We start from the raw sequence: 23,125 nt of genomic DNA on the forward strand, positions 1-23,125 counted from the left end.
AGTGTGACAAGGTACCAGCTACACATGACACATCATGGGTTCCTCTTCTGTGGTCTCAGAGGAAGGAGAACAGCCCCTGCCAGGGCCTCACTCTGCTCTCCCTGAAGGACGATTCTGAAGAGACTTTGTTAAGGTGGTGTATCACATTGATTTATTTGTGGGTGTTGAACCATCCCTTATCCCTGGTATAAAGCCCACTTGATCATGGTGTATGACCCTTTTAATGTATTGCTTTATTCAGTTTACCAATATTTTGTTGAGGATTTTGTATCTATGTTCATCAGTGATATTGGCCTGTAATTTTCCTTCTTTGTGTTGTTCTTGTCTGGTTTTGGGATCAGGGTGATGCTGGCTTCATAGAATGAGTCAGGAAGCATTCCGTCTTCCTCAGTTTTGGGGGATAGTTTGAGAAGGATAGGTATTAAATCTTTGAATGTTTGGTAGAATACTTCAGAGAAGCCATCTGGTGCTGGACGTAAGTTTTTGGGAGGTTTTTGATTACTGTTTCAATCACTTGTGATTGGTCTATTCAGATTCTCAATTTGTTCTTGATTCAGTTTTGAGGGGTTGTATGAGTCTAAGAATTTATCCATTTCTTCTAGGTTATCCAATTTGTTGGCATATAGTTTTTATAGTATTCTTTTTTGGTTCTTTGTGTTTCTGTGGTATCCGTCGTAATTTTTCCTTGTTCATTGCTAATTTTATTTATTGAGCCTTCTCTCTTTTTTCAGAGTGAGTCTGGCTAACGGTTTATCAATTTTTTTTTATCTTCTCAAAGTACCAGCTCTTAGGTTCATTATTCTTTTCTACTTTCTTTTCTTTTTTTTTTTTGGTTTCTATTTCATTTATTTCTTCTCTCATTTTTATTATTTCCCTCCTTCTGCTGTCTTTGGGCTTTGTTTGTTCTTCTGTTTCTACTTCTGTTAGGTGTAGTTTAAGATTACTTATTTTAGATTTTTCTTGTATGTTGAGGTGAGCCTTTTTTATTGTGAATTCCCATCTTAGAATCACTTTTCTTGCATCCTGTACAAGTTAGTATGATGTATTTTCATTTTAATTTGTCTCTAGTATTTTTTAATTTCTCCTTTGATGTCTTCACTGACCCAATTGTTGTTCAGGAGCATGTTCTTTAGTCTCCACATATTTGTGACTTTCCCAGCTTTTTTCTTGTAGTTGATTTCTAGTTTCATAGCATTGTGGTCAGAAAAGATGCTCAATACGTTTTCAATCAAATTTATTGAGGCTTGCCTTGTTTCCCAACATACGGTCTATCTTTGAGAATGTTCTATGCACTTGAGAAAAGTGTGTATTTTGCTGCTTTGGGATGGAATGTTCTATAATTTTCTATTAAGTCCATCTGGTCTAGTTTTTCATTTAATTCCACTATTTCCTTTTTGACATTCTGTCTGGATGATTGATCCATTGATGTAAGTGGAGTGTTGAGGTCCCCTACTATTATTGTGCTGCTGCTAACTTCTCCCTTTAGGTTTGTTAGTAGTTGCTTTATGTACTTTGGTGCTCCTGTGTTGGGTGCATACATACTCATAAGTGTTATGTCCTCTTGGTGAAATGTTCCTTTTATCATTATATACTGCTCCTCTTTGTCTCTCTCTCTCTTTTTTTTCCTTTTTCTTGAAGTCTGCTTTGTTTGATATAAGTATGGCTACACCTGCATTCTTTTGCTGGCCCTTCACTTGAAGTATTGTCTTCCATCCCTGCACTCTGAGTCTATGTTTGTCTTTAGAGCTTGGATGTATTTCCTAGAGGCAACATATTATGGGGTCTTGTTTTTAATCCATCCAGCCACTCTGTGTCTTTCTTTTTTGTTTTTAGTGAGGAAGATTGTCCCTGAGCTAACATCTGTGTCATTCTTCCTCTATTTTGTTCATGGGATGCCTCCACAGCATGGCTTGATGAGCAGTGTGTAAGTCCTCCCCCGGGATCCGAAACTGTGAAGCTTGGGCTGCCAAAGCAGTGTGAGCAAACTTAACCCCTATGTCACTGGACCAGCACCAACTCAGTGTCTTTTGATTGGAGAATGCAATCCACTTACATTTAGAGTGATTATTGGTATGTGAGGGCTTAATATCGCCATTTTATCTCATTTCTGGTTATTTTATTTTTCCCTTGTTTCTCTTCCCATGTATTTCTGACTGCTATTTCAGTTTGGTGTTTATCTGTGATGATTTTCTCTTTATTTATGATTTGAGTCTCTGTTCTGATTTTTTGTTTAGTGGTTACCATGAGGTTTGTATAAAACTTCTCATAGGTGAGATAGTCCATTTTTTGATAGTCTCTTATCTCCATTAGCCTAAGCAGGTTCCATCCCTTTGCTCATCCCCATCTAAGTTATTGTTGTCACAAATTATTCCTTTTTGTGTTGAGAGTTTGTGTTTAAAATGATGTCTTTATAATTATTTTTGATGCTTTTCTTCCTTTTATCCTTAATGTTATTAATGAGTGTTTGGTAACCTGTCCTGATAGAGAGCTGCAATTTTCTGATTTTGTCTGTCTATTCATCTCCTTGAGAAGGCTTTGTAAACCTTTTCCTTTTTGCTTCAATTGTCAGGGAATTCTTGATCATTTCTTATATAGAGGGCTTCATGGTGATGCACTCCCTCACCTTTTGTTTATCTGTGAAAGTTGTGATTTCTCCTTTGTATCTGAAGGATAGTTTCATTGGATAGAGTATTCTTGGCTGAAAGTTTTTGTCTTTCAGAATTTTGAATATATCATTCCACTCTCTCCTAGCCTGGAAGGTTTTTGCTGAGAAATCTGCTGAAAGCCTGGTAGAGATTCCTTTGTAAGTTATTTTCTTCTGCCTTGCTGCCCTTAATATTTTTTCTTTGTCACTGACTTTTGCAAACTTTACTACTATATGCCTTGGAGAAGGTGTCTTTACATTGATATAACTAGGAGTTCTATTAGCTTCTTTCAATTGTAATTCCAGCTCCTTCCCCAGGTTTGGGAAGTTCTCAGCTATTATTTCTTTGCACAAGCTTTCTGCTCCTTTCTCCCTCACTTCTCACTCTGGAATACCTATAATCCTTATGATGTATTTCCTAATTGAGTCAGATATTTCTCTGAGAATGTCTTCATTTCTTTTTAGTCTTAGATCTCTCTCCTCCTCCATCCGAAGCATTTCTATATTTTTGTCCTCCAGGCTGCTGATTCTCTCCTTCATAATATCAGCTCTGTTATTCAGGGAGTCTAGATTTTTCTTTATCTCATCCATTGTATTTTTCATCTCCAACATTTCTGATTGTTTTTCTTTACAGATTCAGTGTCTTTTGTGACAAAGTTCTTGATTTCATTGAACTGTCTATCTGTATTTTCTTGTAACAAATTGAGTTGTTTATGATCTCTTATTTTGAATTCTCTGTCATTTAAATTATAAATTTCTGTGCCTTCAGGATTGATTTCCGGGTTCTTGTCATTTTCCTTCTAGTCTGGAGTATTAATATATTTTTCCTTACTGCTTGATGGCGTGGACTTGTGTCTGTGTGTAATGATAGTATCTGTTCACAGATTCCACCTGCCAGCACTGGCTACAGATGAGGAGCTGTGTATTCTGAGCCTGCCATGATCCCTGGCTTGCTCGCTCACAGCTGCTGCTTTCCTATCATATGTGTGGGCACTCTGATCTAACCAACTGGCTGAGGTGGAGCCCCAGGTGGGCAGAGGGGTGCTTTGTTTTGCTTGTGCAGTCCCTGGGGTGTTGTCTCTCTGCCCTCACTATCTGCTCCTCTGGGGTGCTGGCTTGATGAAGACACCCCCGCAAGAGCTTCGTCACCTCTGTGTGGGGCTTTCTCACAGCTGTGAGGGAACTTGGAGAGCAAAGGTGTTCCCATGGAGGGCCACTAATCCCACCTCTCCTCTCAGAGGTGCACGCAGCCCCATGCCCTGGGTCCCTGCCATTGGGGGAGGGAGAGGAGATCTTTTACCTCCTTCCACTTGCTCTGGGAGATTCAGCAACTCCACCTTCAGATGAATGTCTGCGTGGGTCTCTCAGACATCTTTTGTGTTGTGTGGATGTCCTCTGTTGGTATATGAATATCCTTTTCATTGTATCTTAGGGAGACGAGTGTAAGGGAAGAGCCCACTCCACCATGATGCTGACATCACCCCTGGAGCAGCTTTTTAAGTGGCATCAGCTCTATTGCAGGTGATGTGATGGCAGGAACCCAAGGGGGCTAAACTTCAAATCTGCCATTGGAGCTCCACAGGGAGTTCACACAGCATCCCAGTGCACAGGGTACTCATAGCACCATGAGATCTGGCAGATCACAAGGCTATGGATGCAGGGTCCTGGTACTGCAGAGCCCTATCTTCTTCTGGGCTCCACTAAGAAATGCAGCCTTCTTAGTCACCTGATAAGGAGATATTGCTTTTCTCAAGTATGGTATACACTGCTTCCACTATGCAAATCCTCATATCCAGATTTGTGTCTTTTTTTTAGTGTGAGGTATTACAAGATGTGATACAGGGTGTGTCTTAGCAGGACTCAGAGAGCTGCACCTCTATATAGTTCACTGTTTTGGCAGGCCCTGATTCTTTGGATTTCTTTTTTCTTTCTCTCTATTTTAAATCTCCCACCATCTGGAGTACATACCAGGGCAACCAAAGTACTCGCCACCCTGTACTCATCAGGTCAAAGTAACAAGATGTCACCAATATTGTGGACAATGTGATGTTCTGCCCAATGTCAAGATGCTAAGGGTCCCTTTGGACGATGCTGTGAAAGAGAGAGTTAGTTTATCCCTGGACACTGTGAACATGTACTGCAGTCCATCCCAGGGGAAGAAGAGCTGCTTCTTAATTACTAGATCCTGCACAGAAGTGACCAGAGGGTGCATAATTCTGTCCTAGTAAATGCATCCATCCTGCAGAGCAGCTTATAGGAGTTAGTAGTTGGTGAGGTCTGTAGTCCTCCACCATCCACCACCCAGGATCCATCCAGTTTTTCAGGGACCAGCCTGGTGTATTAAGCAGGGATACGGTGAGCCCACCTCTTTAAGTCTTTGAGAGCAGCACTAACTTCTAGTCCACCTGAGTGCAGGGTTGTTTGTGATGACTATGCCAGGCACTATGGAAGTTATACTGTTGAGTATACAGATTCTGTTTCCTTTCCTTAAAGAGTACGTAACTATGTTTTGGAAGTCAATTAAATGAATTTTTGGTTCACCTTTTCCTTTCAAGGCTTTAACAACAATCTGTGTTTGGGCATATCCTGCAGCTCGTTTGGCCTGACTACTAAGGCCTGGCTCTTCTGGGGGTGTCTTGATTGCTCACAGTGTTCCACAGGTTCCCTGTGCTGCATGGAATTCAAACATCTCCCTTCACCATGTGAGCTCTGGGAATTAAAACTTTAATTTATCCTTACTTCCTAAAGTGTTAGTTGATTAACAAAGGATGTGAATATCATTGCATAAATTCACGTATGCTTGTTCTTGCTGCCTCAAAGTTTGAAAATAACGTGAGGTGAGTGTTGAGGAGGGAAAGTAAGTGGGCAGTTCTGACTCTCTGTCCTCTGCACTGTCCCAGTGTCCACGTGTTTTCTTCGCATTCTTCATTCTTCCTTCCTCATGTTCCAAGGATCATCCCTTTGTCAGGTCATTTCTGGGTCAAGAACTTCCTTTTCCATTAATTTAGGGGAGACCTGCGTGTGATAAATCCTCTTAGCTTTCTTTTACCTGAGAATGTTTTTATTTCTCCTTCATTCCTAAAGAATAATTTCACCAGCTGTAGAATTTGGGATCTATCGTTCTCTTCTTTCTGCATCTGAAAAATGTCATTCCACTGCTTCTTGCCTTCACAGTTTCTGATGGGACGCCTGCTGTCATCTGAATGGTTTCCCTTTATGGTCAGGTGGCATGTCTGTCTCACTGCATTCAAGGAGCTTGTCTTTTGTGTTCCTTAATTGGGTCATGATGCATCTTGGCATGGATTTCTCTGGGCTTCTCCTGTTTGGGGTTCACGGAGGGTCATGAATATGTAGCTTTATGACTTTTGCTAAGTTTGGGGAAATTCCAGCCATGATTTCTTGAATAGTTTTTCAGTCTCTTCCTCTTTCTCCTCTGCTTTTAGGACTCAGAACCCATGGATTTGAGATCTCTTGTTAGAATCCCACAGGTCCTGAGGCTCTGTTCATGTTCTTTTCCAGTTCATTTGCTCCCTGTTGTTCAGACTGAGTAATTTCTATTGTTCTGTCTTCACTTTTGATATTTCCTCTGTCCTCTCCATTCTGCTGTTGAGCCCATCAGTGGAGCCTTTTATTTTGATTATTATAGTTTTAAGACCTAAAATTTCCATTATCTTCCTTTTTGTATCTTCTCTTTCTTTCTTGAGACTTTCTTTTCATTAGATTTATTTTAAGCATGTGTGTAATTGCTCATCAAAGCATTTTTATTACGGCTGCTTTGCAGTCCTTGTCAGATAATTCCAACCTCTGTGTCACCTCATCTTAGCCTCTGTTGACAAAGGTCTTTTCTCACTCAAGATGAGATTTTCCTGGTTCTTGTTAGAATGAGTGATTTTTTAAATTGAAGTCTGTACATTTTGAATATCACAATGTGAGAGTCTGGACCTTATTTAAATCTTCTGTTACAAAGACCTTTTCTGACACATGGCTGGGGTCTTGTCTTATTACTGTCAGGTGGAGGGGACAGTCCAGGTCCCTCACATGGCTCTTTGACACCCACTGTGTCACTCCTGGGGTCCTAACAGTCTTAGCCCATCTGCTGCCTTCTCTGCACTGTTTGGAGTATTCTGATGTTTGTTGTATATACAAGTCCAGGAGTTTTACTGTGCCTCGTGGGGGGTTGGGGAGACACACTTCTACTTCCTCTTTGTGCAAAACTGGAAGTCTGAAATGCAACTGATTTTTATATATTGATGTGGTATCCAGTGACATTGGATCAATCCTTTTCAAACTAGAATAATAGATTTGTACACACAGTTTTGTAATCTGTGAGTAATTCAGTTTTATTCCATCCATTCAGTGCTTATTATGTTTTTTTTTTTTTTTTGCTTTACTTAAGTGGTTGGTTCTTCCAGTGCCCTGCTGAATAGAAGAGGTCATAGTGAACATTCTTGTCTCATTTGAAATCACAGGCAGAAAGATTTCAAGTTTTTACCTTTAAAAATTATTTCTAGGGGCTGGTCCCATGGCGTGGTGATTAAGTGTAGCATGCTCCACTCGGCAGCCCGAGTTCAGTTCCTGCGCACAGACCTGCACCACTTGTCAGCCATGCTATTGCTGTGACCCACAACAAAATAGAGGAGGGTTGGCACAGATGTTAGCTCACGGCTAATTTTCATCAGCAAAAAAGAAAAAAAAATTCTATTGCAGTTTTTTAAAGATGCTTCAATAAATGATAGGAAATTCCCTTTTGTTTCTGAGGAGTTTCTTTTTATTATACATGGTGATGTATTTTATAAGAAGTTTTGAATCTGTTGCTGTGATAATTTTTTTCTATTTTTTCTTTTACGTTTGAAATGTATTGATTGATTTTTGAATATGAAACCAACCACACATATTGGCATGGTCATGATACATTATCCATTTTATATATCGCTGAATGTTGTTTTGGAATTTTTTTTGTAGGAATCTACCGCTAAGTTCCTGTGAGACAGCTTCCTGTGATTTTCCCACTTTGTACTTTCCTTGTCAGGTTTTAGTAAACAATTTTTTTTCTGGCCTGATAAAATATGTTGGAAGGAATATTATCACCCCCTTCCATATTTTCAGAGGAAGCATATTTAAGTTTGGTATGTGTATTATGTGTGTGTGTATACGCATGTGTGTGTCCATGTGTGTATGTGTGTGTGTGTATGTGTGTCCTTGTGTGTATGTGTGTATTTCATAAGTGCGTAAGTGTGTGGAAGCATTCACCAGTGAATCTTCCCAGACTCAGATTTTTTGGGAAAATCTTAATTACAGATTCAACATATTTACTATATAAGATAATTCAGATTTTCTATTTATTTTTATCCATCATTTTGGTATATAGTGTTTTTGAGGATTTTGTCCATTTCATCTACATTTTCTAATATATTGGCATAAAATTGTTCATAATGATCTCTTATCTATTTAATTGAAAGTCTGTAGGATCTGTGATGCTGCCCTGACAACGTAACCTGCCCCTTTTCACTTTTCTCTTTGGGCAGTGTGGCTGGGATTTATAAGTGTGATTAATGTTTTCAAGGATGAGGTTTTCTGGCTTTATTGATTTTTCTCTATTTCTTATTAGTCCTATTAGTAGCAACTCTCCTCATTATTATTTCCCTCCTTCTACCTTCATTTGGAATAATTTGGTATTCTTTTTCTAAATTCTTGGTACGATAGCTTAGGTTATTGATTTTTTTAAGGTTCTTCTTGCCTAATATTCATTCACGGTTCTTAATTTTCCCATTTTGTAGGTTTGATGTGTAATGTTTACGTCATCATTTAATTTAAAACGTTCTCTCACTTCTGGTTTGGATTTCTCATTTCACTCATGGGTTACTGAAAAGGCTGCTGCTTTATTTTCAAAATGTGGAGATACTAGTTATCTTTGATCACAGAATCAGGTGATCTCCAAAGTGTCCCAAAAGCTCCTGGTGGTCAATGGTAGGTGTCCAGGCTGGTTTGGAGTCATTAGGTGAGTGTCCATTGGGGGAAGCTCTTGTACTGTCTGGTGTTCCTGCAGCCTCCCACCCTGAAGTATGGGGTCTAGGTTCTTCCTGGGCTAGTGGATGGCCAGAGCAATGTACATGCTGGGCTCTGCTGAGGGCTCCTCTGACTGGGAGGAAGGGGGTGTTGTCTAGTGTCTGAGGGTCAAATGGTTCAGCTGAGTGTACGTCATGTCCTGGGGAGCTTCAGACGCACCAGCCTGGACCAGGAGGAGAGTAGGGGGATAGGTATGTGGTTGGGGTGAGGACATGTGCCTCAGGCCACTCAGGGTTGGATTTCAGTCCTTCTGACCCCTAATACCCAGACCCTCCCAGCCTATACTCCCATGGCCTACTGAAATCTCTGTGCTCACCCCAGAGGGTGGCCCCTCCTCTTCCTCTCACAGAGGGTCTCTTCTTGCATCATCGGCTGGGCTGGAGCCGGAGGAGACAGGAGTGTTAGGGACAGAGAGGGGCCAAGGGCAGGGTGAGAGTCTGTGGTTCTTTAGGGCAGGAATTACCTGATCTGCAGGCCTCTGTCCTTGGGCTTGGGGCATGCAGCCCCTGCAGGAAGTTGGATATCAGCCTGTCACGAGGCTGCATCAAGATGGACAGAATCTCATGAGGTAATGACCACCTGCCCTCCACATGAGATTCGAGAGAAAAGAAGGAAACCTTAACACATACTTGCATGTATGTTTCCGCATTTCATGAGTGAAAAGCTGAAAGAATACCTTAAATGTGTACATGTGTGCTGTATTAAGTGTTTTGTTTCTAGATTTTCCGATTTGAGATTCTAGAGAAGTCTTTTTTCTAGACTGACATTCCCATCAGGGCCCCAGTCCACTCGAGCTTCCTGAGCCCTGAGGTTCCCCACGAACAAGGGGATGTGGAGCCTCCCCATCCCCTCCCACTGTCCCCCTTCCCACTCTCCACAACTGACCGAGGCAGAGAAGAGCAGAGAGGATGGAAACCGTGGTGCCTGCTCTGAGCACTCCCGCTGTGCAGATGGAGGAGACCACGCTGCCTGAGGGATGGACAGATGCACAGGATGCAGTAAGTCAGGGGCTGCTGCCGCCCATTCAGGTTCCCACAGCTGTGGACCCACAGGAATGGACAGCCCCTCCCTGGGCCGGGCTCTGCTTTTCTCCAGAGCAGGGGCTCAGGAGGACTCCAGGCCCTCTGGAGATGTCTCAGCCCGGAGCTGAGGTCCCATCTCGTCCCCAAGACTCTTTCTGCCTGGCCTGAATCCCGCTCAGGGTGGGTGGGGACCTAGGTTCTCATCCTGAGCTGGTCTCTGACAGGCTGGCTCTAAATAGGACACACCACTTATTTCCTCAGTGCCTCCCCAAGTGGAATTTACCTTCTGTCTTTGGCCAGTCCATAAATAAATATTTGTTGAGCACCTACTATGTTCAAGGCATTGGTGCCAGACGCCAGAAATACATCTGTGATCCAGGTAAACCATTTGCTGTGTTCTGAGAACTCAGATTCACAGAACATAGATATTCAAAGGCTGATATTACCATTAATTTATTGACAAAGATGAAATACGGAGAAATATGAGAGTAACTAGAGACCATGACTAGACAATGGTTAAGGGAACAGCTGTTTGAGGAGCGGGAGACCTATGGGATGGGACACCTACGAGAACTGTCCAGAGATGAAAGCGCATTCTAGTGAACCCTAGAGACATGAGAATATCTGAAACGGAGGAAGAGAGGGGAAGGTGGTGGCTGGTCATGCACGGTGCTGTCCACCACGTGAGGACATTGGATTTTATTTTTAAGAGAAATGGAATATATCAGCAAAGACTGTTATGATAAGAGATTTTTATGAAGGTCACATTAGCTGCTATAAAGCAAATGAATAAAAATAAATAAATAAAAATGAACAATAGTTGAACTCCACTTACTCCAATACTGGTATGTCAATCAGTATTATAAATGATTTATGTGAATTTCTCATGTTAAACTCACACGTCTCTTAATGAGACAAAACACATTAACAGAGGATAGAAATCATACACAGTTTACCTTTGTGTCTATTTTGGACTGGGAGTTGGGAAGTAATTTGTTGGATCTACGCTCTGCAGGAAAGTTGATATGGGAATGCACAGGAGTGTTAAAAGGCCCATTGTCTGAGTGTGTGTGTGAGTGTATGTGTATGTGTGTGTGTATTTCTGGTATGACTGCACTGTCTGGTTTGGGGGGAAGGAGAACTGAGAGCTGAGGGTGGAGGGTCACATCTGGACTGATCATGAACAGCCTTGAGTTCAGAGAAAAGCATTTGGAGTTTACCCTAAAGACAGGGAGGACCATGGAAGGATTTGGGTCAGGGAAGGGACAGATTCTGAAATGGATGTTAGAAAGACTGTGGAAGGATTCTGAAATGGATGTAGAAAGACGGAGGAACTGGAGAAGGGAGTGTGGGCCTGGAGCTCAGAAACCAGGAAAGTGGTGGATGTGACCACAAAGGTCAGATGTGTTCAGGTGTGGGCTTTGGACTGGAATCTGTGGATGGGGAGGACAGCAGGGGTCAGAGGCACTCTGGAGGCTGAATGGTTTTTATTGGGTGATTGGCTGAGAGGTGTAAGAGACAAGGAAGTGAGGGCAACCTTCCCTTCCTACCTTGGTTGACTGGAGACGTCAATGGTGCCCTCAGAGACATGGTCAACTGAGGGGTGGTGGGGACGGAGGGGCCTGGCGAGTTTGGTACAATACGCTTCTGCTCCCCCAGGAAAGCACAGCTCTTTGTCTTGGCCCTGGAATGTGGGTTTTATTTCTCACAAACAGCCCCCTGACTGACATGCTGGTTTCTGTGAGAAGTAGGACCTCTCTCTCTGTCACCTTGGGATGAATCATTTCAGTCATTTATGCCTCTTCAGAGCACCTTTAGATGTTGGGTGTCGCTCTCCTCTTCAGTCTGTGGAGGCTGTTCAGTATTCAGAGAATGATTTTCCTTATCAGAACTGTTAATTGAAGACTGATATTTATGTATATATGAGAACAAGAGAGAAAGTAGCCTGATAAAGATCGTCAACCCATTCAAGAAGTGGTAGTGCCATAATTTATATTTATGTATGTACATATCTTTGTATTTATTGACTCACTAATCTATCTATCTATATCTATCTATCTATCTATCTATCTATCTATCTATCTATATCTATCTATCTATCTATCTATCTATCTATCTATCTATCTATCTATCCATCTATCCATCCATCCAGTTTTATAGACATATAGCTGATATCGAGTATTATGTAAGTTTAAGGTGTACAGCATAATGACTTGACTTACATGTATTGTGAAATGATCACCATGATAATTTTAGTTAACATCCATCATCTCATAAAGATACCAAAAAAATACGAGTTTTTTTCCCTGTGATGAGAACTCTTAGGATCTATTCTCTTAAAGACTTTCAGATACACTATACAGCGGTACTAACTGTAGTCATCACGTTTCATATTCCATCCCCTGTACTTGTTTATCTTACAACTCCGGTTTATACTTCTTGGCCCTCTTCATCCCATTCTCCCTCCTCTCACCGCCTGCCTCTGCTAAGCACAAATCTATTCACTCCTACTACAAGTTTGTTTGTTTGTTTCACATTCCACGTGTAAGTGAGATCATGCAGTATTTGTCTTTCTCTTTCTGATTTATCTCACTCAGCATAATGCCATCAAGGTCCATCCACGTTGTTGCAAATGGCAAAATTTCCCTTCTTTTAGTGGCTGAATAATAGACTATTGTTTAGCTACTTGTTTATTCTTGATTTTGTTGCTTGTGCAAGAGTGTTGATAAAATCTTGAAAAACAGTTTCTCTTAAAATGCAATTTTAAATAACAACAACAATTATACACAGAAGAGTGGAGCAAGTTCTACTTGATGAAAATTAGGTGAAATATGAACCCTGATCTTTTGTTAAGCTCTCCTACATCAGAGTGTGCCCCGAGGTCCAGGTGGCCTTGACTATTGGCCAGTCCCTTCCCCTGAGGGAGGTCAGCGGGAGGCCCTACAGATCTTAATTTCAAGGACAGATGGAGAAGGCGTGTGTGGTCCTGGTCCTGGGAGGGCTCTGTGGGTCCAGTATTTTGTCCCCCTCTCATCATAGAGATGACACGCATCTGCCTCGACCCCAATTTCTGAAATTCACAGCCTCCTTCAGGTGAATACAGAGCTGGGTTAGCCTCTGGGGAGTGTGTAGACAGAGTCTCCAGGACAAAACAAGAGCCTAGGATCCACAGGGCATGCTGCTCTCCTTGTATTTCCAGAAGTCTCACCATGGGTCCCCCAGTGTCATCTCCCTCAGCCCCTACTCCTCTGTGTCCCCAAGTCCTGGATAAAACACACTGCTTTTGGTCCACGCAGTAATGAGGGACTAGGGAGGACTTGCCCACATGTGCCCAGATCCTCTGGCTCAGACAGAATCCTGAAAGGAAACCACATCAGAGATGACTTATTCCCGATGGGTCCCAGGCTTTGATGTGCCCCATCCACTGAACCTTGTCATGTACCGTGAAGAATCCCAGATTTCCACCATGACCCTCTTCTCCCTTCCCTTCCAGAACTCACCAAGACCCAGGAGGCTGAGGTATTTGGGGGACATGGTGCTGCTTCTATTGGACTGGAGGTAGGAGCTGAGCAAAGCTGACAAGTTCACAGGATGTGGTGGGCCGGATCCCCACACCACAGTTTGTACAGTTCACATGGTGCCAGTCACACAGGAAGATGACCAACTTCTCCCCCTAAAGATGGTGGGTGCTGAGTGTCTGACTTGAGCCACGTCACTGAACACACCTCAGGTCTAATGTACCATATTTAGTTTTCCTAAACTCTACCATCATGTAAGGATTTTAACAGATCTTGCTGCCCTTTGAAAGCCATAGCTATGATTCACTTTATAATATACAATGTTCTCTTCCCAAGCTAATATATAAATATTGTTAATTTTATAAAACTCTTTGCAGAAGAGAAATCACATGTCCCACCTCATATGTTTTAGCCTAGGGTTGGTTGCAAATTCTTTACTTCTCCTGCTAAACAAAGACAGTTAATAGAGACTGTGGTTCTGCGTGCTTAGAAGAGAAATGAAGAATTAAATTCTGACTTTTCTTGTTTATCTGAAATTGTTGCTTGTAACTCAAAACTCAGCTCTGTCTCTCCAATCCAAGGACCACATGTATATACAGACAAAAAGTGTGTAAAGATGTTTGTTGGGGGTTTTTTTGCCAGAAAAATTGGCTAACATTGTTTATGTATTTAGATGCACACAAAAATGTGTAAGGTGGAAACTTGCAAATTCCAGAATGATTTTTGTGGTTGACCAAGCATGTCCACAATAATCAACTGTAAAGCTGGATGAAATGCTCCAGAACAACTATTTCAGGACTCAAGAGCATGCATAGACTGATCAGCATCTATTCATGGACACGACTGAATTGGAATAATGACAGAAGTTCTGTGGTGTTTTTACTGGGGGCTCTGATGGAGTGGTAGTTTACCCTGTCCTCACAGAGTGCATTTCCAGCCTCTGCTCTAGGGGGCGCCACCCTTCACTTGGAGTGTTGTCAGTGAGTGAGGCCATGTACGTGCGCATGTGCTGTTCAGGATTTGGAGCCTGACACAGGTCCAATTTCAATCGTAGATAAAACTCTTTACAAAATGTGGGTTCTGGGAAATTTATCTCAGTGGGTCAATGCTCAGAGTTCCCAGCATTAAAAGCACAGTTTTAAAGTGCTCCCATCTTGGAGGTGTATTGTGAGGACCCACTAAGAAGGTAGGGGGTCATGGTTGCTGGAAGAGTTTGATGACGGGCTAAGCTCATGTGTCCACACCCCCAGCTCAGACTCTGGTGAGGGACGCTTGCCTACCCCGTTTCCACAAAAGGCTGTGACAAAGGGACAATTTGCAGAGGACTCAGTGACCCCATAATGTCTCTGTTTGCCTCCAAATCTCATCACATTAAGCTGCATTTAGAACTAAATATATGCATTGCTCATTAATTACATTATTAAAACATCTTTAACCAAATGACTTCCAATCAATTTTCAGCCTCTGAGACACCTGCCCAGGTGCCAGGGTCCTGACTCTTAGCATGCCCCAGATATCTGGGTGCAGGTGTGAGGGAGGGGAGAGCAGAAGTTACATGGTCCTGTGGAGGACTGTCCCAGCCCTTGTAGGACCAGCCTCTCCTTTAAAGGACCAAAGCTGCAGGGGGTTCGCTGCACTAGAACCAGGCTGAAGTGGAAACCTGGGTCCCCATCTCTTTCCTCCAGTCGACACCATTTTTTCCAGGCTGTGTAGGGGGTGCATTTGAGGGCCCTGGCACCACCACAGCCCATGTTGCCTTGTTCTGGGGCAGAGGAGGGGGTCACAGGGTTTTACACTAATGCCAGGTTGCCTGGCTTGTTTTCTGAGAGCATCGACTCAGAGTTTCCCCATCAACAGTGTCACATGGATAGACAACAATTATCTCTCATGACCATCTGCTAGGTTGTCTCCAAGTAGAAATATATGCCCCCATGTATACCCATGCACACACACAGCTACACACACAGACACACACACATCCAGGAAATAGCAAGTTCACCTTCCAAGTGGTTTTACCTTTAAAGTGGACATAGAGGTGTTTGTGGAGAGTTCTCTCTGTGGGATTTCCTGTGTGAACACAGAGAATGAACAGTGGTGTCCTTATAAGGGGCAGCATGATTTCTGAAAATGACACTCATCAGAGATGAAGTATTTGGATGAACACTGGCATTTAAAGTATGTCCCTAACTTTGCCTTTGATAATACGAAATACTCAAGTCCCAGAATCGTGTGCATTTTCCTCATGTTAACATGACACACAGTCGTGTGTGGCACGTCACACAAACAGCGGTGATTTTCAGGGAATCTTGTGCTGGGGACGAAGCTCAGGGCTCTGGTCAGACCCCAATAGGAACTTTGTTAATCCTGGATGCACTCGATCTCTGAGTTGGTTCAAATATTCTCTTTAGAGGATAGGGAAGGAAAAGGCTTGTGAGATCATCAATATCTTTAAAAACAAGTCCAAGTATCAACTGCTTTTTCTAGAAAGCAGGCTAATAACCAATATAAAAAATGAAATAAGGTAAAATAAAGTAGCCATCATGAATTAGAATTGCTGAGTTGAGGGATAAGCAAGAATTTAGACCTGTCTCTGGGTACCTGATAAGAAACGCACTTCTGGCAGCTTGATCAAACTGACATTTATCATTTTAAGTGGTTTTCTGTCTAAAGACATAAAAGACATCTGGTAAACACTGTTCTAGGTGTGAGTCAATGTGAACCTCACTTTCACTCCAATCAGTCCTGTGTGGCTGAGAGGAGAGGCTGAAGTTGTGGAAATTAGTAAAAGAAACCTTAACTAAATTGGAGTTATGATGGCCTGTAGCGGGAGTTCTCATCCCCATCACACATCATCAATTACACCAAACAGGAAGAATGATGGCTTGCATCTTGAGCAGGACATACAATTACTTTACTACAGAAGGAAGATTTCTCTCCCCACCTGGCAACAGCCCAGCCAATAAGAAATGCAGCATCCCAGCCAATGAGAAGCCGCTGCCACTCTCAACAGTTGTTTTCCCCCAATGGACTTTCCTTGAGAATAGCCCTTCCCTACTCCTCCTTTACTTGGTAAAAGCAGCTCCCCTCCTTTGTTTGCTGGATTTTCTTATGGTTCACCATAGCATGCACATCCTGAATTGCAATCTTTTGGTTATTCCCAAACAAACTCATGTTGAGGGTAAAATAATAGGCGAATTTGCCTTTTAAGTTGGCAAAGTTCACCGGACCATGGAGCCTGCGTTCAGATTGTACAAAATACTGTTCTGCTTAAATGTGAGGTTCCAGATTGTGCTTCATATTGGGGCTTCCTCTTTCTGTCTATTCAGTGAGCACGTTTTGTTTTTTGTTTAAGCAATGGTGGACAACAAGCCCTTACGCACATTCCAGGGAAACGGGAGTGTTCACAGTGTTTGCTAATCCTCTTTCCTGAGGGTTTAGGGCAGCAGGGCTATTAATTTTCAGCCTTTTCTGTAGCTTTTGAGGGCACCAAGGAGAAGTGCTGCAAGGATTCATCAAAGCTCAGAGTTAACAATTCCCCAGGAAGAAGAGGGTCTGGAGAGGAGAGAGCACACTTTTGTTCTGATAAAGGGAGAGTCAGCAGGGTCCCATCTCTGAGGTCAAAGAACGTGGACAGAGACATTCAAGCAATGGCTATCCCTGGGCAAGATCCTCATCCCTGGTGTGCTAAGGGCTTCTGCTCATTGAGTCCTAGAGCCGACAGGAGGCTTGTAACTTCAAAGACCCCCACATTCAAATTGGTGGTGTTGGAGGTGACTGCTCCTCATGGTGAAAATGCTTTGTGTGTCTTTGTGGCTAGAAAGTGCTGGATGCACCATGCCAGGGGTCCCTTCTGTTCCAGTCTGGGTCATTGCTTACCCTAGTTGAACTGACCTGATGGGAACCCAGGCAGAGGTATCCCTGGATCACAGAGCAGTGTTATTAGGCCCACAGATGATGCAAGGGCTGTACCTCTAAAGTGAAATTCATAACCAAGAAGCAGGGCACACTGTTCACACGCAACCCTAGAGCTCAGGGTGGCATGGGGCCACCTGTAAATTGCAAGTCCTCTCTGGGGAACGGTGATAATAGGGCACCCATGACTGAGATACAAATGCAGCATCTGCCCCTTCACCCTCAGGTCCAGGACCCAGACATGTGATAAGGGACTCACTTGTCAGGTGGATGCCCTAGAGGCTGCCCATGAATGGCTATGACTCTATTCTGGGAAACACAGAATGTGGGGCTGCTAACTCAGGTCTCCGCTTGTGTTTTCTCGCATGAAGGACTGATGTTGATTGGTGCTGTGGCCACAAGGTGATCAGTGTCCTGAACTGGAAATTAAACCATGACCACACCCTCCTTAAGTGGATAGACAGACAGAAAGATGCCCAGATGGACAGACGTGTTCTGTGAGTGTGTGGGGTTGACCTGGCACAACAACTCCAGTTGTCCCTCCATGGAGACCAGCCTGGTTGGCTTCCCTATATTCAGGTGTCCTATTCATAGAAAAGGCTGAAATCCAAAAATATAGAGAATATGATGGTCATATGGAACTTCTCAATTTTTTCTTACCTAAAATTTAAATCTGTCATTTGCTTCCTGAGAATTTGATTTATTCAAAAGTTTATGTGAGGGGCCGGCCTGGTGGTGTAGTGTTTAGGTTCATGTGCTCCACTTCAGTGGCCTGGCGTTCACGGGTTCAGATCCTGGGCTTGGGCCTACACACTGCTCATCAAGCCACACTGTGGTGGCATCCCACACACAAAAAAACAGAAACATTGGCACAGATGTTAGCTCGGGGACAATCTTCCTCAGCATAAAAAAAGATTGTGTGAGTAAATAAAGCGAAAATAGGGGCTGGCCCCATGGCTTAGTGGTTAAGTGCGCACGCTCCGCTACTGGCAGCACAGGTTCGGTTCCTGGGTGCACACCAACGCACCGCTTGTTTGGCCATGCTGAGGCGGCGTCCCACATACAGCAACTAGAAGGATGTGCAACTATGACATACAACTATCTACTGGGGCTTTGGGGAGTAAAAGGGAAAAAAAGGAGGAGGATTGGCAATAGATGTTAGCTCAGGGCCAGTCTTCCTCAGCAAAAGGAGGAAGATTGGCATGGATGTTAGATCATGGCTGATCTTCCTCAAAAAAAAATAGAGTGAAAATAAAATCAAAACAAGATATAAAACAATCTCAGGATCATTGGGCAATGTGGAAGAATGAAAACATTATGGAAACAAATCCCAGTCTAAAAAATTAGGAAAGCTTTAATTTCTCAAGTCATTTAAGCATTCTTTGTAGGAAGGAAAATAAAAGAGTAAAACACTTTTAAGAGTGGAAAATTATTTGATTTATTCTCCCGTCAGAAAAAAGTAAAAGCCACTCTTAAGTACAACCAAATTATAGGAGCATCGGACATGGGAAGTCCCTTTTCAGGTCTCATTTATCATTTATAATAAACCATTCCTTTTTAAAAACTGCCTCTTATACATTGTTATTCTTGAGAGAATGATTTATGTTGTGAAAGCAAAATGAAACTTATTTCCTGCTTATCAGTTTCTTCTGAGCATCAGTTGATCTGCAGAGTAACTGTCCATCATGCAGTTTTTCAGTGAGAAGAGGATCTTGGTTATCATTTTTACCTCTCTTACCAAAACAGATTCCTCCAGGACCAACCTAGCAGTAGAATAGGCCTGGAGAGTCTGGGGTCACCATATAAAGAGCCTGAATTGCAGTGTGCTTGCCATTTATTCTCACATCCAGTGTCCAGAATTTGCCACTAGCTCCACATATCTCAGGCGATGGAGGAAGCATAAGCCTCCTGTTGACTCAGGGAGACAGAGAAACATTTTTTGCATGACAATAGATGTTTTCAGAAGTTGCACCACCATCTTCTGTCTGGTGGGGCGTGGGCATCTTCATCTTCACCAGGCATGTGTTTCCCAAGACCTCCTTTGGGCAGGCTCCTGCTGGGCACTTGAGTCCCAGACAGTAGTCACACTCCATCCTGTTTCAGGAAGCTCATGGTCCAGGATTGAGGGGCCAGTGGAGAACTGGCAATTATAACTCAACATATTGGGCATGTTGGAGTGATGGCCAAAGCACTCTGGGGACAAAAGACCCATGCAACTAAGACCATGAGATATGGATGCTGGTATGAAAGTGATGTCTACACTGGGATGCTCAAGAAATTTAGAAATTTGCCAGGTAGAGGAATAGCGTGTTCTAATTCCAAGAGCTGAGTAACAGTTTATTGTATGTAGCAGTCTGTAGATTGTTTTGTGTGGATACTGAATCAATTAGGAAAAAAAGGAATTAAGGGTAAGATGGAGGGATCAGAAGAAGCCAACATCTTGAGTGTATTGGGTGCTAAGGACAGATGTGTGTTTTTTTCTCCAGAAGACAGTGGGGATGTAGAAAATGTATAAGTAAGAGATGATATTCTCAGAGTCTGAGTGAAAATATATCTGGCAGGAATTTTCATGGAGTTAAGAGGTGATGAGACATTCTAGAAGGAGATTCTGCTTGGTACTCACATTCCATTAGATGTGGTCAAATCATAATAGATGTTAAATATTATCATTACTTGTAAGTCTCTCCATCAGACTGAACTCCATGAGAATATAGACCCTATGTCTTTAAATTTGCATCAATCTAGAACAGCTATTATGTTCTGCAAGGATGAAAATGTTGTATATTTACTCTGTTCTCCAACACAGCTAGCAGGTACATGGGGCTTCTGAGCACTGGAATTGTAGCTAGTGTAGCTGAGGAACTGAATTTTAAATGGTGTTTAATTTAATCTATTCTAATTTCAATTTAAATAGACATGCATCGGTAGTGGCTATCATATTAGGTAGCTCAGACAGAATTTACCTTGTCTCTGTAAAATTTTATTGATTAATTGAAGAATTAACTGGTAGAGTACACACATCAGGCTCTCTAGATTTGCTTTAGTAGTATTTCAGGAAAAGTAGGATGATAATGATTAGATTTCCAGTATGTGTGGGTGAGTACAGGAAAATCTCTGGAAATTATTGGCTATTCATAATAGAGTCCTGTAATAGAACTGATCATTTAGTAAGAAGTACTTAGATTTTAAAGGTGATACTACAAGTCTTGAGACTCTGCTATGGTCAGCTCATAGGTCTAGGGAGGGGTTTCAGAGGAAGAAGAGTATCCTTAGAGGAACTCCTCCTTGGAAGAAATCCAGGTCCTTGCTTGGTAATAATCTGTGTGCTTAGAGCCTGGGGCCAGGTCTGGCCTCCGCATGGACTTGGTTTACGTTGAGTTCCATGTAGATACTGTGCTGAGCTGAGGGGTACTTAGGGCTTACGGAAGTGGGAGTCAATCCTCTCTGTGAGAGGCTACAGTGGTTCAAATGGGCGTATATCACATTCTGTGTTTCTTCTGCTGCAGGATCCTAAGAAGAGAAAGGTAAAGAATAATGGACTGAGAAGTGATCATTGAAGGCAGAATGATTGGACACGTGGAGAAGCTGTGCTGTGGTGAGGGTTTGGGCTGGGAGAACTCACCTTGCCATCCATCATTTAGTCTTTCTTGGGCTCTGTTTCCGTAATGGCAGCATCTGAGAGTGGAAGGAGTAGTCAAGACTCTTCAGAGGTCTCTTATATCATAGACATCAAGGCCAGAAAAATGTAGTGGTGTGCCCGAGGTAGCTCAGGCTGCTTACCCCACTACGTTAAAAAAAACCCACATACAGCCACAGGCATACATTGAATGCTCCAAGGTATTGTCCAAACTCATTGTCCTCCTCCTATATCCTCATTTAGAAACTAACTCCTTTCTCAGGTCAGTGGATTCCCAAGAGTTGAGGAAGAGATGGAGGAGAGATGGGGGTGGTTGGTGAGTTGAGGGAAAGGACAAGGGTCGCATTGGTCTCTCTAGAAGATCTTCCATCATGGATCTCAGCATCAAAACCACAGATCGGCTCACAAGAAGTGAACAGGCATCTTTGTGCCCCAATCACACCTCCTACTCTGCCCAGATGACACTGTCCTCTCCTCCTTCAGACTTAAAGATTTTTTGAAGAACACCAGTGACAAAAAGGAGCAGCAATGAAAATGCCAGTGGAGATGAAGGCTATGGAGAGTCCAATGGGAATGTACAGCTTGCTGAAGTGTCCTTGAGGAAGATGTGCTTCTGTCAATAAAAAATGACAAAAACCCATATTTATTGGTTGCCTATTTGTGCCGGTACCTGCTGGACTCATTACATATCTTGTCTCAAATTCCCCCCATCTCTAAATTTGACCAATTACTTTCTCAATTTTTTAACACATGCACAAAAATCCAAGAGAAGTTATGACAGTGGTCCAAATCCCAAGAGGCACCGAGAGAAAGGCAGATCTCAGAAATCAGGTCTATCAGGCTCCAATGAGTCTTTTTCTGCTGCCCCATGAGACAAGACATTAGGTTTTTGCATGAAAGGGATACCCCTGCATCAACCATAGCTGAACACTTTTACCTCCTGCCTCTTCTCAATCCACCGCAGCTGCACGTACTGAGAGTTGAGACGGAGGTGGCCAGAGTTTAAAGGGTGCCTCTAGTTCACAGTTCTGTGATTTGAACTTGCTCTAAAAACTATTGCTGTACCCTCCCAGAATGACTAAGAATGGGGTGAGTGGAGGTATTCAGGAGAGGGGAAGGGAGTGAGCAAGTGCTATATTATACATTGAGCACCTTCTCTGTGCCTGGGCCCCTTCTGGGGTAAGCGGACATTCACATTTATGAATGTGTGTCTTTTCCTCAGCACAAGCCTTGGAGGGAGGCATCATTAGCCTAACAGTCTAGTTGAGAAAATTAGTTTAGTCACTAAAACCAGAAGAGCTATCAGCAGAGCCCAAGAGCCTGACTCTAAACTTCTGTCTTTCAAGAACTATGCCCTGCTCCTTCCCTAGGCTCCATGCCCAGCTGTCCCTTTCTCTGACAGCCCAAGTATGAGTTCCCTCCCAGTGAAGTAGAGAATCTGAGAGAAATGAAAATGCCCAAGGTCACTCAGCTGAGAAATACAAGAACTATGTTTTGAAATCTCTTTCCTGATGAATCTACCTCCACCTACTCAACTTCATTCCCAGCGCCTTTCTGGCCAAGTCACCATGATTTTTCTCCACAAGGGCTGTCACAGCCTCCCTCCAGGTTCATGGTTTCTACTCATGTTTCTTTAAATAAATTATGTTCACACCTGCCAATTGGTCCCCTCTACCTTTTCATGAACACCATGCCCCTTTTCCGATATAAATATTTTACTGGCTTCCCGTTTCAGATCAAGTAAAATCCAAGCTCCTTGTCACTGCCTACCCACATTTAGCTAACTTGGCTCCAGTCTATCTCTCTCCACTCCACCTCACCCAGCACACGTCAGGCTCACTGGTTCCTTGAACCCACCAAGCTCATTCCCAGGTTGGATTCATGGCACTCATGGTTCCATCTGTTGGGAATATCCTTCCACTAATCTTCTCAGGACTGGCTTTCCTTATCATTAGATCACATCTGAAATGTCACTCTCACTAGGGTCTTCTCTACCAGTCACTCTAAATTATCCACTTAAGCTTTCCATATCACATGACCCTATGCTAATGTATATGAATTAAAGAATCAATGAATTTTCATTCATTTATTCACCATACTTTTTCTCCTCCATCCACATGTCTGGAATATGATCCTCGTGAAGACAGAATCCTTTTCCTTGTTAACTGTTGAATATTCAGCTAGTAGAATATTAACAGATGGACAGTACATATTTAATGTGTTCCCTTAAATCCTTCCCACCTCGCATCATTCCCATCCCCACAGACCCTGATGGAGGGAGGATGAGCATCTCTCCTGGGCGTGGGGTCAGGATCCCTGTGACCCC

General features: G+C 42.8%; 1 long non-coding RNA gene across 1 annotated transcript; it reads left to right on the top strand.

Moving 5' to 3' along the window:
- The first annotated feature begins 55 nt into the window (after positions 1-55).
- Positions 56-21,431, top strand: LOC131397396 (uncharacterized). The gene is made up of 4 exons (XR_009216759.1): positions 56-133; positions 13,226-13,414; positions 17,534-17,659; positions 20,669-21,431. It is a non-coding gene; the product is annotated as an uncharacterized LOC131397396 (long non-coding RNA).
- Positions 21,432-23,125: the final 1,694 nt, after the last annotated feature.

This window comes from Diceros bicornis, chromosome 34, assembly GCF_020826845.1.
Source record: "Diceros bicornis minor isolate mBicDic1 chromosome 34, mDicBic1.mat.cur, whole genome shotgun sequence".
Lineage (NCBI taxonomy): Eukaryota > Metazoa > Chordata > Mammalia > Perissodactyla > Rhinocerotidae > Diceros > Diceros bicornis.